Consider the following 16,309-nt stretch of genomic DNA (forward strand, 5'->3'; position numbering starts at 1 on the left):
CCACTAGCAGTGGATAATAAACTGAGGGCCAGATTAACTCAGGGAGCCTCCTACTAATATCCCTCACCCGAGCCCCGGGAAAGCAGCAGACTTCCCTGTGGGATAGGTCCAGTCAGAATACAGGGCCTTCAGTTCCCCTGAGAAGGGAGTCACCAACTACAACTACTCTTCTTTTTCTCTTTATAGCTGTGGTTGTAGTCTGCCTGGTAGATGGGGTGCAACCAGGAGACCCTCCAGACAGATCCTCTTCTTGCCTGCCCTCTGCCTGACTCTCTGGGTCCAGGGCCTCATACCTGTTCTTTAAGGGCACCCGGGGAGGTGATGGGTGTCGGGAGGGGATTCCTTTACCTCTTCAATCAGGGACCTGTTTCCATTTGCCACTATTACTGGGTTTGCTCCATCTGCCTGATAGCAGGAGGGGCAGAGCTTCATTGTCTCCTGCTGGACTTCCTTTGGGGTCGAAAGGGTATGACTCCACTAGTCTATTTCCCTTTCACTCTTCCTAATACTTCTGAGCCTCTCCACTTCTTGAGCTCTGCCACTAAGCACAGCAAATCATTCACCTGCTCGCATCGTATGCAGGTGTCTCTCGCACGGTCCTCTGGTACTGACTCCAGGCTCAGACACTCTCTGCAGCCAGAGACCTGAAAGGCTGTGTCCTTCCTGGGGGGTTCTGCTTAGGTTACCGCACTCCCCCTGAGAGCAGCAGCAACGGCTTTCACTCCTTTGGAAACCATTGCTGGGTCCAGCAGAGTTGCGGGGGAAAAAAAAATAGAAAAAAAATTACCCACACCCACCTCACAAGCCACCAGAGAGAGAGCTGAAGTGTGGCTGTGCCCTGCCTGAGAGAACTGCTGTGCCACACCCCTGTTTGCTTGCTCGGGGTCTCTCCTGCTCCCTGGAGCAGTTTAACTCTCCCGGCAACGAGCTCGGCCCCACCCCCTGCTCAGCTGATTAAGCCTCGCAGGGCAGCTGGGCTGAAACACTTAGGGAATGGACCTGTCTGGCCATTCTGGAAAAAGTACTTGAGAGTCTTTCTATTATTACTTTACAGTATAGAAGAGTGTCTGAAATATCAGTTTTTGCTGTACAGTAAAAGTGTTGCCTGCACAAATACAATTACTATGATTCTGAAAGCTCCTGTTTTAAAAATTTTCCTTATTTTGCTGTCTCTTGTGACAGCAATTCCCATTTTTATGATTCAGACATGTAAGAGAATTAAAAGCCTACAATGAACATGTACCTTGTTTGTGCTCTGACACTTTCTATTTTCATTTGCTATATATTTTACAGATCATTCTCACTGATTTCAGTTTAGCTTAGATGCCTGGGCATTTTTTACTGCCAGTACTGTTCAGTATTGTTTATTAGTCAGCTACGTACATTTTCAGATACTTCCATACCTTTACATTCTTGTCCTTAGTAATTTTAAGTATTCTGACCTCCACCATCTCGATCAGTATTCAGTAAACCTATACTGAAGCAGAATCAACAAAACTATACCAGACCCTAGCTCTTACCAAGAAATATTTCTCCTGATACTGCATTAAAGAGCCGTATATGAACACCTCTAAGGCAATATGAGATGGAAAGCAAATGCTTGCATCAATAAGTCATTAGCAGCAATTAGGACAGAACAGAATTGTCATCTGGCTATTTCAGATGACGATAGAAGTCTAATTGTAAAAACTATGAGAATGTAAAAGAGGTATTGGAAATCCATATTCAGTGAACTAATGCAGGCAGCGTGAGCACAAGCTGCAAAAGTCACTAAAATTTAACAAGCATTTTTGAGCAACACAGTTCTGAAAGCAGAGAAAAGGCATATGAAGTGTGAAATAGTCTGTAAGTTAATAGCTGATAGAACTGCCTAGTCTTTTCCCAAGTTCCCTTTCTAGTTCTAAATAGTCAGCAGCAGAGTGAGCATAAACACAGTCAGTCTTCTCTTGCACAGGTGTTACTGCATTGATGTCAAGTGAGTAGCATTTTGTTAGTAAGAATAAAATTTGGTCTATGATGAGAAAGCAAAGTACAGATGAAACGTCATTTGATAAAATATGGCAAAGCAAGTGACAGAGTGGTGTGTATACAGCTCACAAGTGCAAGCAGGTGGGAACTGCAGGAGATGGGAGAGGCACCCAGCATATTCCAGCATAAGGCAATTGAAATAAACTCTACACTGCATTTGGATACCTTCCTACTAGGATTCATTTGCAATAATTCAGAGTGATTTAAACACCCAGCTATAAGTGTATGGATCTCCTGTATGTATCAGTCATGCATGAAATGGCCCAAATTCTCCTTAAATCTGGAAATTTGTTTGCTATTCATGGGGTATTTATTTCCCCTTTGCTAGCTGTGGAAAACAACATGGCTTTTCCCTGCTATGTAAATATCAACACTGGTATTTTTGCACTTAAAATAGTTTTTACATGTGCAAAAAATATGTGGTATTTTTATACCTGTTGTCCAAAATACTCTGAAATTCCACAGAAATGACTGCTAATGAATATAGCTTAAGTCTAACATTTCAGTCTCTGTGTCTATTTAGTACTCAGCACTTCTGCTGTGATTACTTCTAATGGGCTGAAAGGCAGATGCCTGTGTGGCTGGAGGCATATTGTTACTTCAGGTGCTTTCATGAAGGTCCTTTACCCTTTCTCTGCCCATCCTTATTGGAACTATCCGCATCTACCCGCCACTTATTGTGACAATGACACTACACAAGACTTACATACAGACTTTTTTATTTGTAGCATTGTGTAAGGCCTAAAGCACTGCCAGTTCAATGTGAGGATCAAACAATGGTGTAGCAAAAGAAGGATCTACGTTGGCTCAAGAAGCCTGTGCTTGAGGCACAGGTCTGATTTGGAGGCCACTGAAATAGCTGGAATGGGTATAGTCATTTCCAGCGAGCTTTGGAACTCTCTTCTGGTTGCATCTGTGAAGTCCTGACTGTGAAGCAGAGTGGCAGTTGTGGAACTCTTTGTGTTTATGACTATAAACATAATCTTCATTCAGATGCTGTGATGCTGAAAGCTGTAGAAATCCCCTAGGCTCATATAAAGAGTAAAGCTCTTTAATAAAAAGGAGGGGTTTTTTTCCTCCTTAAATTACTACAAAACCATGTTATTTCCATTTATTTTAAAACAGCTTCCAAGCAGCCAATAGATATTTATATTGATGGAGTATCCATTTGAGTATGGCGACTTCCTGATTCCAATTTGGTTTTTCTCCTACAGTGCTATTAGGCTGTTTTTGTCTCAAAATGGTTTCCAGAGAATACCAGTGATATTATTTGGCTTTTATAGCTAGAGAGACTGAAATCCTCAGAACTTCATCCCCAAGAGCTCTTCCTGGCCCTACTATAATTCAGTTCAAAAATTCTTAGCCATACACACTTCTCTCACCGCATTCCTAGTGGATGCATATGAAATGAAATTCTGAAGGAATTAACTCTTCAGAAGAGCTATCACTGATGTTTCAGGTGATGTGATATGACCAGCAGGTTGAGGGAGGTGATTTTCCTCTCTACTCCCCTTTCTCAAGACCCCACCTGGAGTACTGTGTTCAGCTCTGTGATTCCCAGCATAAGAAGGGCATGGTCTTGCTGGAAGTGAGTCCAAAGGAGGGGCCATGAAGACGATCAAAAGGCTGGAGCACCTCTCCTCTGAAGACAGGCTGAGAGAGTTGGGGTTGTTCATCCCAGAGAAGAGAAGGCTCCAAGGTGACCTTATAGCACCTTCCAGTACCTAAAGGGGCCTACAGGAAAGCTGGAGAGGGACTTTTGAAAAAGGCATGTAGTGACAGGACAAGGAGGAATGGCTTCAAACTGAAAGAGGGCAGGTTTAGATTAGATATCAGGAAGAAATTCTGTACCATGAGGGTGGTGAGGCACTGGAACAGGTTGTCCAGAGAAGTTGTGGATGCCCCATTCCTGGCAGTGTTCAAGGCCAGGTTGGGATGGTGTTTTGAGCAACCTGGTCTATTGGAAGGTGTTCCTGCCCATGGCACGGGGGTTGGAACTAGATGATCTTTAAGGTCTCTTCCAAACCAAACTATTGTATGATTTTATGATTACATGATATCTGTCCTCAAACTATTAATACTTTCACACTGTAGTAGAGGGGACTTGTATCCTTGTTTGTAAATGAAAAATTAATTCCAGAAAAGTTATAGCCACTATTCACCTTGCTGTTTAACTATAAAAATAAAAAAAAAAAAAAGGAATTATCTATGGCTTATTTTATGTACAAAGCAGAGCATTACTTGACCTTTGATTCTCTGAATTTTGCTCAGTGTGGATGTGTTTCGTTTTTTCAGAGGTTCCACTCTGTGTCTAGTCAAGAACTGGAGAATAGGCTGATCACAGATCCAAAAATCTATCATTACCTCTTTGGAATAGACATTTCTATATTTTCTTATATAATAGGCACATTTCTTCTTTCCTCCCCCCCCCCCCTTTAAATATCTTTCATGTTATTTTTAGCCCATCCAAATCTCCAAAATACAGTGTAGTCTTTTATTTTGAAACTACCAGTCACTATGTGAAACCATTTCATGTGCAGGTGATTAAATTCATTTAACTTAATTGCACAGATAATGCTAAGTATAAAAAGCCTCACAAGGCTGGTTGCAAAGCAGGAGCTGCAATGTTTTGAACTGAATTTTGTACCATCGTTGTCCTCTCCACACTAAATATGTAGGAAAAATCATGTGGAAAGAACCTTCAAGGATGTAGTAAAATGTACAGTTTCTCAGTCTGGGAAATGCGTACAAAGATTAAATACAAGTAGGGCTTTGTTCTTATTGCTGACAGACATCACTGTTGGGTCAGGAAGTATAGTTTGCATACAGCAGATGAAAGGTCTTATCTACCAGCTCCGAAACAGTAATTTAAACTACATCTCTATTACTTCCTGATGCAGGCAGGCCATTATTAATTTGCTATCTCGTCAGGCCTATGTGCTTCTAAATTTGTCCATCAAGCAAAGATTTTAACAAAGAGCTTCAGTTTACGATGACAAGTAGTGAAAGCATAGAGAATGTGCTCTTTTGGGAAAGAGTAAAAGCAGTGCCACGGGAATTAATGAGGTGATAATTGGTGCAGAGGATGCTGGCACACACAGTGTGCCTAAGTTTGAAATTCAAGTTTTCCTACAGCTGTAAGTGTGGTGTAGCTGGGGATCAGGGATGTGCCTGGATCTGCAGCCAGCACACTCCACCCTTAATTCCTGATCTCAGAGCTCCCAGCCAGCCTCTGCATGCATGAAACAAGGGGTCTGCCCAAGGCAGTGCCTTGTGAGGAGGGGATTGCCTTAGCTCTCGGCCCCTGCACAGCAGAGCTGTTGGGCAACTGCTGCAGGAGCCCTCCAGGGGGAGCATCAGACTGGCCTGGAGATTCCCCCGGGCAGCTCCTGCTGTGCCTGGATGGATTGACAGGCAGTATTTATGTGTGAGAGGTGTTGATTAACCTGGACAAGAACCCAGCCATCCAAAGGACCCACCCAGGCAGTTTCTGCTGCAGAACTGACCAGACTGTGCATAGGTCATCATGGCTGGGCTTCGCGAACGAAGATTTGGGAAGGGCTCTACCCACGTTTGTTGCAGGCGCGTTGGTGGCTAAAAAGGCCGATACGAGATAGACATGTCCGATTGCAAAAGGCACACCAGAAAGTCTCCTTAGATGGTGTATTCTGCAAGGCACGATTCTTTCTGCATTGTCTTTTCTCCTCAAGGGTGATCCTGCGTGCTTTCTCAAAAGCATCAGCAGCGTTGAAGATGGTGTGTCTCCAGACCTCCCGATTGGAGGCCAGAGTAGACCAGTTATGATGATCAATATGGCCAAGGCTGAGATGTTGTTTCAGGGAGTCCTTGTATCTTCTTTTCGGGGCTCCTCTCATGCAGCAGCCAGTGGCAAGTTCACCATAAAGCAAGATCTTAGGGAGGCGGTGGTCCTTCATCCTGGAGACGCGCCCTGCTCAACGCAGCTGTGTTCTCAGCAACATGGCCTCAATACTTGTGACTGCTGCTTTTTCTAGGTAAGATGCTGGTGAATAGTGGAAACTGCGCAGATGCAGAAATGGACACCTAGCACAGTGTTTGGTACATAGTCAAGATAGATATTTTGTGCATAATTTAATACTATCAGTAGAAGCAAACCATACACGTGCTGGAGTGGTCATGCAGGACCATAACAAGTGAGCAGAGGTTTGGGGAGTCTCACCAGATCTAGCTGAAGGTGCACTTGCAAGGACACTCATAACAGAGACTCCCATGAACATCTGGACAGTAACCAGCCATGCTGTTTGATGGACTAGAGCATTACCCCATGCAACAACCCTTCAAATCTATTTATTTTTAACAAATGCTCTGTCTGTGAATGCTTGTGCAACAGTAGTGCAATGCTCCTGGGGCACTGAGAGAATGTGCACAGAGCAGCCCCGGACACATTCAACCCTCAGAAAAGAGAAACATAATTTCAACTCCATTGGAGCAGCCCTCCTTTGTCATAGAAAGCAAACAGAACCTGTATGTTACTGCTGAAACTCCTGTTTTGGACTTAAGGTCTTGTGCTGATGCATATTTTATTATTTTACTGAAAGTGGGATCTGTAACAAATATTTTCTGCCATCTTATATGTACCATGTGGTGATTAGACAGTCTCCTTACAGGGAGAATTGAAGCAAATATTATCATGTATAATTAAACATGGATCCTACGTATCTCAGGAGTCTATCTTTGTAACTTTGAGTAAGATCTTTTGCAATCTTATCTGCCATCTTGCTTGGGACTCCTCTTACTTACTAATAAGAGCCTACTTAAGAGCTGGGAACTCATGGCTACCCTTATAGGGTGCATTTTGAAGGAGCAATTTATATGTATTTTAAACATTTCTCAAAATCTTTGGTGATGGAAGCTTTGGTGATGGAACGTTTGTGCCCTTGTTTACTTGTTCCTTTGTTTAACTATTCTAACCAGACTGTTTCTTGTCCAGCTTTTTCTTTTACTGCTGCTTGTCCTTCTTGTCCTCTGCACAAGCTCTGCCATATCACCTTTCTTCTGCTTTTCTACCAGCCTGCTAAGCTAAGTCAAACCTTTTGTATTTCAGTCATGCCCTACAGAAAATGTTTTCAAAGTACCACTTTTCTTAACATCAAACAGAGGGTCTTTATCTCTGTGGATATGTAACATCTAAACAAGGACATGGCAATCCTTGTCAAGCGTTAAAAGTGCTGGTGAGAGGAGCACTACTGTCCATTTTCCAGGATAGAAGCTGCCTTTCTGGCAACAGCACGACATCAGTTATGTTTAGATTACAATTCCCTACAACGATCTTTTCTGCTGTGCTGCTTCTGCCCAGTTATTTTTCCTGTATCATTTTGTTCTACTTTCTAAGTGTACCACTATTTGCTCTTATCTGTGCCTTGCTTCATCTTCCTGGCTTCAGATCATTTCTCCAATGCATTGTTTTAAAATCTAACCCTCTCAAGTGCTTTCAGTCCCCCTTTGCTCATTATTTTCACATTTGAGGACATCCATGCTTTTCTGTTATCCAGGTCATTAATGGGAATATCATACAATACACCTAACCATGTAGGATACAGCCTGTGTGGGTTATTGAAAATTGAGTGCAATCTTACAGCAATTTGTGCACTCACCTCTGTAGTGTTTAAATCCACTAAATTCATACTCATTTCATAAACTTCATTAAAAAAACAGAGCTATGCAGGCTAGGCAGTAAAAAACAAAGTCTGGATCCCTTTCCCCACCCACGACGTGGGGGAGCCCAGCTCTAGTTCCTTCTCCGTCTGAAGAACCATTTCCGACGTCTTGTGGGACGGGGAAGGGGGACTCCAGCGACAGGGTTTTTCAGGCCCCGAGCCTGGAGGGGAGAGGTGCCCTCCCCTCCCCCCAGCACCCACGTGGCTCCATGGCAGGCACAGAGACAGCACACCGGGCGTGGAGAGGAGGCAAGAGAGAGTTTATTGTTGGGAAGGGGTTTATAAGGCTTTTAGGAGGGTCAAAGGGGAACCAATCACAAGTTCAGGGTCACACAAAAGAAACCATCAGGTAAGGGGTCAACAGCCAATAGGAAGGGGTTAAACAAAGGACCAATGGGACACCTCAGGACACCTTTCCCAGGACATTCCTGCATGGGAGATAACAGTTGCTGTGGGGGGGTGCTGGGAAGAAGAAACACGTGTTTGCAAAGAGACCACAAAGAGCCATTTTAAGACATGTTTAAACAAGTTTCTCATCAGATATAGTGCTACAACAAAGTGTGATTATGAAGAACTGGATGGCCAAAGTACCCATTTAGATTTTCAGCAATAAAACATTAATCAAGCTTTTTATAGAAATCTCACCAAACCCTTGGCAAAACCTCAAGTTTCAACAATGGAAAATATATGGGAAAATAGGACTGACCTTTTCATACTTTACTTACAACACTTTATGCCCAAAAAGCTATTACTCACCATCACTGCTAAGGTCATGTTCTGAACTCTCCAGAATGTCTTTTACTTTTCATTTCTTTTCATAAGATCCACTACAAATGAGCATCTCTCTGGACATCAGTGTAGCAGAAAGAACTGTTATCCACATACTTCTGTGAATAGTTCAGGAAAATTTGGCTCAGTAAAATCTAGGGCTCTGGCTACTGTTAAAGTTATTGCTGGCTCAGGTTACTAAATTTTTTAACTCCTTGATAAGTAATTTGAAACATAAGCTTCCCAGACTGTTTCAGTTTATTACTCTTTTTAAGTGAGCAGATCTAAATTAGAATCTCCTCAGATCAATAGCTCATTTTTATCACAGAACATTTGGACTGTACCATATAGATCAGATAAATCATCTTTCACTGCACTCAAAAGTTTTAAACTGCACATCTGTGGTGAAAAACTACCATAGATTGAGTGCTAGGAAAATGATGCATTACAACTGTTTCTACCTACCAGTGGCTCTTCCTGAATAAGTGCCATTTTCCGGAACAGCAATTATTTTAATTGCAGATGTTTCCTCAGACTGCATGACATATTTCTCTCTCTTAAAACAGGCTGTTTACTTTTACATTACAGCCAGAGTCTCTTCACTGAGTGTCATAGGTGCTGTTCAGATTATTTAAACCATGAAAAACACTAAATAACGTATTTGACTACATGTGCAATTCAGAGCTAAATGCATGAGGAGATTCAAAGTGGAAGTTAAAATCACAGCAGTGTCCTTGCCAGTGTACAAATCACAGGATCACGGAAAATTCATGCTGGAAGGGACCTCAGGAGGTCTCTACCTCATCCTCCTGCTTATATCCAGCCTGAATTTCTCTTTTTTTTTTTCATTTTATGCTTATTGTCTCTCATCTTCCCACTAGGCACAGCTGTGAAGAGCCTGGCTCCATCTCCTTGATGACGAACTTATGGACGTTGGGGGCTACTTTTAGGTACCCCCAAGCTGTCTCTTTTCCAGGATGAACCAACCCCTGCTCCCTCAGCTTGTCCTCACAGGGCAAGTGCTCCCACCCTGAGCATCTCTGTGGCTCTCAGCTGAACTCACTCCTGTTGACTGATGCCTTCCAAAGATGATTGCTCCTTGTTTTTGATACTGCTACAACTCATATATTAAGCCATTATATGCTGTTTGCTGATCAAAAACTGCCACAGCAAAGGTCATTACAGGGACTTCAGAGGCAGATGAAATGACACTGAATAGAACCAATTGAATTTTTTTTCTGAAACTTTTTTTTTCCCAAAGAAAAATAACCTTGAAACCAAAACAGGTTTTTATAGCAATTTTTCTTTTTTTTTTTCTTTTACTTCTTTCAACAGAAAAAGTTCTTGAATGCATAGGACATGTTTTTTCCTTAATTTTGCCTAATTCATATGCAAAAATAAATAAAGGACTTTTAATCTCAGTTTAATGTACAATTATTTTTAAACAAATAAACCTCTTTGCAAGCCCTGTAGAAAAGGGGAAGGATCCTGTGAGTTTCAGGGCAGAAGGAAGCCTGATGTAAATGGGGACCACGCAGAGCCACGCGAGCAGAACATGTGCTCACTACCCCAGGATACTGGTGTGGAACTGCAGCCACCAAATCCCCACAATAAATCAACTCTCAATGCCTTGAACTGAGTCTTTCCATGTGGTAAATGTGAACAGCAAACTTTCAGAAAAATAACAGGTACAGACCAACATTTCCCCATGTTCTTGGGCACAGGTGTTAAAGAAATTCCTGAGGCCTTTTTCCAGGACACCATCTGTTACCCTGGTCAACGCATGGTTCCAGAAAGGATTTATACTGCTGTTGGAAAATAAGGATAACTTCCAGAGTTTTTCACTGTGCTATCACTGCTTCTGTTGGACTTGCAGCCGTATGTTACAGCATCTCCATGACGATCACAGGTAGGCATTCACACCTGTGAATTCCGTGATAGATCAACTGAAAATAGTTTACTCTAATGCACTTTAATTCAATAAGGGTTTCATGGTGGTTTGTCCTTCACCATCATTATTATTCAGTATTTTCATTATTGCTATGGACAGAGGCATAGAGGATATTCTTATTAATTTTTCAGATGACCCCAGTCTGGAAAGGATTACCTGGAGGACTGAAAAATAGGATTGGAATTCAGAATACTTTTGAAAAATTGAATAAATTATTAAAACAAAAAAAGAAGATGCAAGTCAATCAGCCCAAGTGAAAGGTATTTATACACAGGTGGTGGTAATTGTCTACTCAAATATACAGTAGCCAAAGTGGGCTAAGCTTTAGTATAACGGCAGAAGACCTGGCTGGGGAGAGAGGCCGCTTAGTAAATCACAAGATGAACCAAAGTCAGTAACATTACAGTGCTTCCAGAGAAGTATTTATTGCCAGGAGACTTATAAGCAGGATTTTGTCTTTGTGACATGTAGTGGAAATCTTTCTTCTTTCAGCACTGGCATGGCCCCAGCTGGAGGGTGTGCCCGGCTGTTGCCGCTCAGAAGTGATACAGCTGCTGGTGTGTCCAGGAGAGAATGGTCCAAAACAACAGCCTGAAGGAACTGAAGCCTTTTGCTAAAGGAAAAGAACAGAGAGGCATGACTGCCACTTCTCACAGATAAAAGGTGTAGAGAGGTAGAGAGGGAAGGAATTAATTCTCCATTATGAAATAATGGCTTAAATTACAGTGAGGTTTAAGTTAGGCATTTGGAAAAGCTTTCTAATAGCAAAGGTAATTTAGCACAGAAATAGACTGCATGAGGAATATCCATCATTGGAGGCTTTAAGAGGAGTCTGTGTAAGCTCTACAGGAACATGCAGCCCAGACATGAGCCTAAAAAGGGGGAAGAGCTGTTCTGATTTGGGTGCTAGCAAGCGGATATGACTTACACTTTCCAAATGCAAATCCTATGGCTGTGACACGCTGCTGTCTGCATAGCACTAGCACACAGGTGACCTGGAGCAATTACTTAATTTATTGATATGCATAAACCTCAACAATAGGCCTGTTTTTACAGGTGGCACCTCGAAATATTAGGAACACGAGGAACAGGGCATCAAAGCAAACCCTCTGATTCAGCCCTTGCTATGAGGTTAGCTCAGATGCTCTGCAGGAATTGGAGTCCAGCTGACACTGCAATGTCCTAGTATTGATATGCAGGAAAAAGCCTAGCAGGTGAGTGCAACCAACCTTTGTAATAACCAACATGGTCTTACTTAGATGCCTTCCTGACAGATTTTGCTTAGATCAAATTTTTATTGGTGTTTGAAAACCCCAAACAGTGGGGGAGTGTGGAGGGAGGCTGGTGAAGAATTTTTTTTTGTAGTAGGAATGCTAACTTGTATTTTACCAAATCAGCTCATATGTTCGTATCCTACAGATAACTACAAAACCCAAATATTTTTAAAAGAGAAAACTAGATCCAAATTTATCAACAGGCTTTTAATATTTGAAAAAAAAAAAAAAAAAAAAGCAAGAGCCAGAGTCTTTAAATGTCATATTAAATGCAGACTTATTTACCAGCTTGATGCTATCCCTGGTATCATCAGGTAGCTCAGGGACTTGATTACAGTCATCGTGACAATGCTATAATAAAAGATTATGAATAGCTTGTTGCTGACTTGGGAGCATTCTGGAAATCTCATATCATAAAACCAGCATTCAGTCTCTTTAACTTTATTATATTAAAAAAGTTATAAAAACTCACTGTGTAATTTTTACTGTGCTCCATACACAGGAGGGCCATTATTTAACTCTTCATTTAATTTCCAGATGCTTCATATACACCATATAAAAGGTATCCAGAGAATCTGAGCAGGAAACAGACTTATGGTGGCAGCTCAAAGGTATGCAAGTATGGAAAATGCCATTAAAATTATAGCTTATCCGGTGTGATTTGCTTCCCTAAACTAGAAGTGTTTCAACTATTTCCACAGGTTGAGCCTCAGGCCGCAAGGTCAATGTCTCTTCAGCCTGTCTGGGAGTCCAGGTGGGCACTGCCTGGGGATCACATATGTGTTACACTTCTGAGATGCTGGGTCCAGGATCCCCCGGTGTTTTCTGCCTTGAAACACGTGTAGTGTGTCCCATTTGGATCCCTTACATCATGGGAACATCGCTGCGTGCAAGCAGTGCAAGAGTGGCAGTCTTTGAAGTCCCGGTCTTGGACTTATGCTGGACTTTTCAGTTTTACTTTAGCAAAAAGAGAGAGAAAATATGTGGCTGCAAAGAAAATCTTACCCAGGTAGCAATTTCCAAGACCCATTCTGCATTTCACCAGAAGGTTTCAGGCATGCCATGCCTGTGCAATGACACAAGTGTGGCTGAAGAGCCTTCACCCTGCAGTGGGGGTGCACCCAGCCCCCGTGCCTGAGTGCGCTGTACATCCGCAGAAACTAGAGAGGGAGTAAGCAAAGAAAAAAAACAGTTCACTTCTTGAAAGTTTCATGGTTCTTGAGCATTTGAATTGTGAGCCCTGGTTTCCTTCCTTCCAGTCATATTGCCCATTATTGAAAAGAAAATTTTGGAATTCATGCAGGAAAGAAAAAGTGCTTGAGCAATGGCCAGTGCCTGCATGGCCCAGGCAAGAAGGACCTGAGGACTGTTTCAACACTCACTGCAATTCGACAGGCTTGAGAAATCCTGGTTGCTGGGAAGCCTTTACACAGATTGTCCCTGCAAATGCTTTTACCAGGTCACTCTGTCCTTTTCCTAATTCAAACTGCAATTATAGAGATGATAAAATGGAAAATAAATATATATGCAGTAGCTGAGAAAAACCAATTAGTTTTGCACCAGTGAAAAATAATGCAGAACTCCTTGTGTCTTTAACAAACTGGCTCTCAATGTATATTGTAATGCATCTTCATGATCCAAATATGCTTAGGAAGAGCATGACAACAAAATATATGTTGGAAGTGTAATAAAGGAACTAATGCAGTAAAGTTACTATATTTTATTAGTAAAAAAACCCAATTAAAATGATATCCAGGTAGTAACTTAGGAGCCAAATGTCATAGCTGTCTCTTTTGCTGCCAAAATATGTGTACTCTCTTCCTAACAGTCTCTTTCCCCAAGGAAAAATAAATGTGTCTAAGAAATACTTGTTAGCAATGCAATTACAGGCTTAATTCCCCAACCAACTTCAGACATCATAAAAACAAAACCAAGCAGAAGCCCTTTGCAATTGCAATGGAAAAGAGACAGAAAACCACTAAATGCTCCAAGAAAGATAATATATTTTTATAACAAAAGCTGACACACTCTTTGACAATAACATTTGAGATGACATTAGCATTTGTTTTTCAACTGCACTGTCTTTTTCTTTTAAGCTACAGCCTAGAATTAAAAACTTCTTCTAAGGGCAGACTGTGCTACTCCTGAACAGGACTTTTGGGACACTCAGACGCCAAAGTAGCTTGCCAGACTCTCAGAAAAGCAAAGCAGCTTTGTATCAAAATAACATTTCTTGGTACTACTTACTTCTGAAGGTCTGATATCTCCAAGGAACTTAATGAGAGCTGGGTTATTTGTACGATGTGGATTCAACCATGAGAGATGAAACACTGGGAAGATAATTCAGAACACTTCTGAAGTGTTGGTGCTAGCAAAATGAGATCAAAATAAAAGTTTGAATAAATAAGATGAAAAGGACAAAAAATGCTAAACCTTACCTTTTTTTTGTTTTTTTTCCTGCTACCATACAGAATAGATCCATATTCATATCACAGCTTGGAAAGAAAACCTTCAAGAGGACTGGCACAAACCATGGGAAGTTCGTAGCTGTGCAAGCCTCATGTCTGTGGTGTTCTTCAGGATTCCCGCTCTGGGGTCTAGATTCATCCATATCTCCTCATGGATTTACCACTGTGCTCCCTGCCCAGCCTGGGCACCCTGGGCTCTCTCACTATCCAAAGCAGGGTCTTGAGCTCCTCCAGAGATGCCTGTCTAGGGAGGGGCTGTCTCATACCATTGGTTTCACCCGGGGAAACTCTGAACTTGGACACTTTCCTGTGTGGGGAATAGATGTCTGATACTCTGAAGTTCCTGGCTCTGAAGTTCCAGGCTCTGCAGAAGGATTCCCACTTCATTTGGTAGCAGCATAGACTTTTACTGTTGGAGGTACAGGGGTACACCACAAAACAGTGCCACACTGTGCTCCTGCCAGATCCCCACTCCCAATGCAAACTTGAATTTCTTTGACAAGTGGCTGAAAAGTCTTTTTCTCCCCAATGACTTTGTGCAATTTCAAATCCCATCTAAAACATTACAGATGACTTCTACCTCTCAGTTCAGTTACTGTCAAAAGTTTCCATTCTTTTGAAATGCTGGCAGCAAACCCAAGATAAATATATTGAAGTTTAAAAATTTATTATTTTAAAATATTTAACATTAACAAGTTTTTAATGATTTTTAAATTCGATCTAAATCGGGGTAGATATTTTCCTTTTGACACTCAGTTATAAAAGGTTACTCTATTCATAGGTTCACAAGAAGACGAACGTGGTTTTTCTTTCAATTTGTCTTGCCTCCAGCCTTGGATCACAAAATGACAGATGGCTGGAAGGCACTGGAGCTTCACTAGGTGAAAAAGTATATTCTCACTATGAATATAAAAACTGTAATAACCAAGCCCCAGAAATCACAAATGCCAGGATCCCTGGGTTACAGGCAATACAGTATAGAGCTACTAGAGCTGATGCCAGAGAAAGGTAGAGAGGAACTTTGCAGATGATCTCTAAGATATCTCATGGCTCATAAAAATGATCGACTTCACTGGCATTTTCAATTAATAGATGCACCAACTTTTCCTCTGTACATTTAAGCTGTCAGTATCTACTCCCATAATGACAAGATAGAGGGGATGTTTTTTTTTTTCCCATATTTAAAGTGCTGCTGATTAAAGTTAAAATGGGATCAAGGATATGCTTTTTTTAACTAATGGAGATTTTGGATAATAATGATGAGAAGCTTTAATTTGCAAAAGCCAGTGTGATGCCTCACATGTCTGTATTGGATGTAAATCTTGAGAAATGTCCTTGACTAGGGTTATTAGAACTGGTATGATTGGATATGTGACATTTTTAATGTAGACTCAGAAACAAACTGCTTTATTATTGAAAGGCTAAGATGAATTTATTGAGATGGTCTGAATAATTTTTCTGAAACAGAAATTCCACAGACAGCTGCTGTCTCTCTCTTAATGAGTTTCAGAGACTGTATAAAGAGGAAACCCAAGTCTTTGTGGAAAGCTCTGAAGAGATTTCTTTCTATCCTGCCTCACAGCCTGTCTCCTGAGAAGCACAACCATCAGCACTGACAATAATAAACACAAAACAGAAGTCTAGATTAAATGCTGTGAATGATCTATGGCTTTGTTTTGCTGGTATGCACCTGAGGCTCAAGACCCTTTTACAAAATGATGGAAACTCATCTCACTAACAAAAGTTACATGGTGACAGTGATTTGAAACAGAGAATGGCTTTATCTGTAACCTTCTGAGGTGGATTTTAAATTTCCCTTAAATTGAGGGTACTTAGACCTGATACTTCAGCTTAGCACCTTAGAAAGGCTGAGATCCACTGTAAATCAGGTCCTAGGCCAGGTTTATTTTTCAGGCATCTCCAGTCTGTGACAGGATGTTGCTGTTTGGTAATTTCTAAAGGAAAGATGAGTTCAGAAGCTCAGAGAGACACTGTAATAACAATAACATTGATGGGAAGAGGAGCCAGCAGAAGCCCTTGTTGAGCATGAATTATAAGCCTTTGTCAGGTTCCAGGGTGCACAGCTGGAAAGGCCATCTTCTTTTTCCTGCTTTACTCCCTCTT

At 41.5% G+C, this 16,309-nt stretch overlaps 1 long non-coding RNA gene across 2 annotated transcripts in view; it reads right to left on the bottom strand.

The window, feature by feature from the left end:
- Positions 1 to 8,206: 8,206 nt before the first annotated feature.
- Positions 8,207 to 16,309, bottom strand: part of LOC113992870 — a 129,946-nt gene continuing 121,843 nt past the window's right edge. For both annotated transcript variants that reach the window (XR_005563723.1, XR_005563724.1), the window contains 3 exons: positions 13,965 to 14,085; positions 12,723 to 12,877; positions 8,207 to 11,056 (listed from right to left, as the gene is read on the bottom strand). This is a non-coding gene — a long non-coding RNA (uncharacterized LOC113992870). The remainder of the gene's footprint in view (positions 11,057 to 12,722; positions 12,878 to 13,964; positions 14,086 to 16,309) is intronic.

This window comes from Pipra filicauda, unplaced genomic scaffold (assembly GCF_003945595.2).
Source record: "Pipra filicauda isolate LSUMZ 115617 unplaced genomic scaffold, ASM394559v2 scaffold243_size1161148_pilon, whole genome shotgun sequence".
Lineage (NCBI taxonomy): Eukaryota > Metazoa > Chordata > Aves > Passeriformes > Pipridae > Pipra > Pipra filicauda.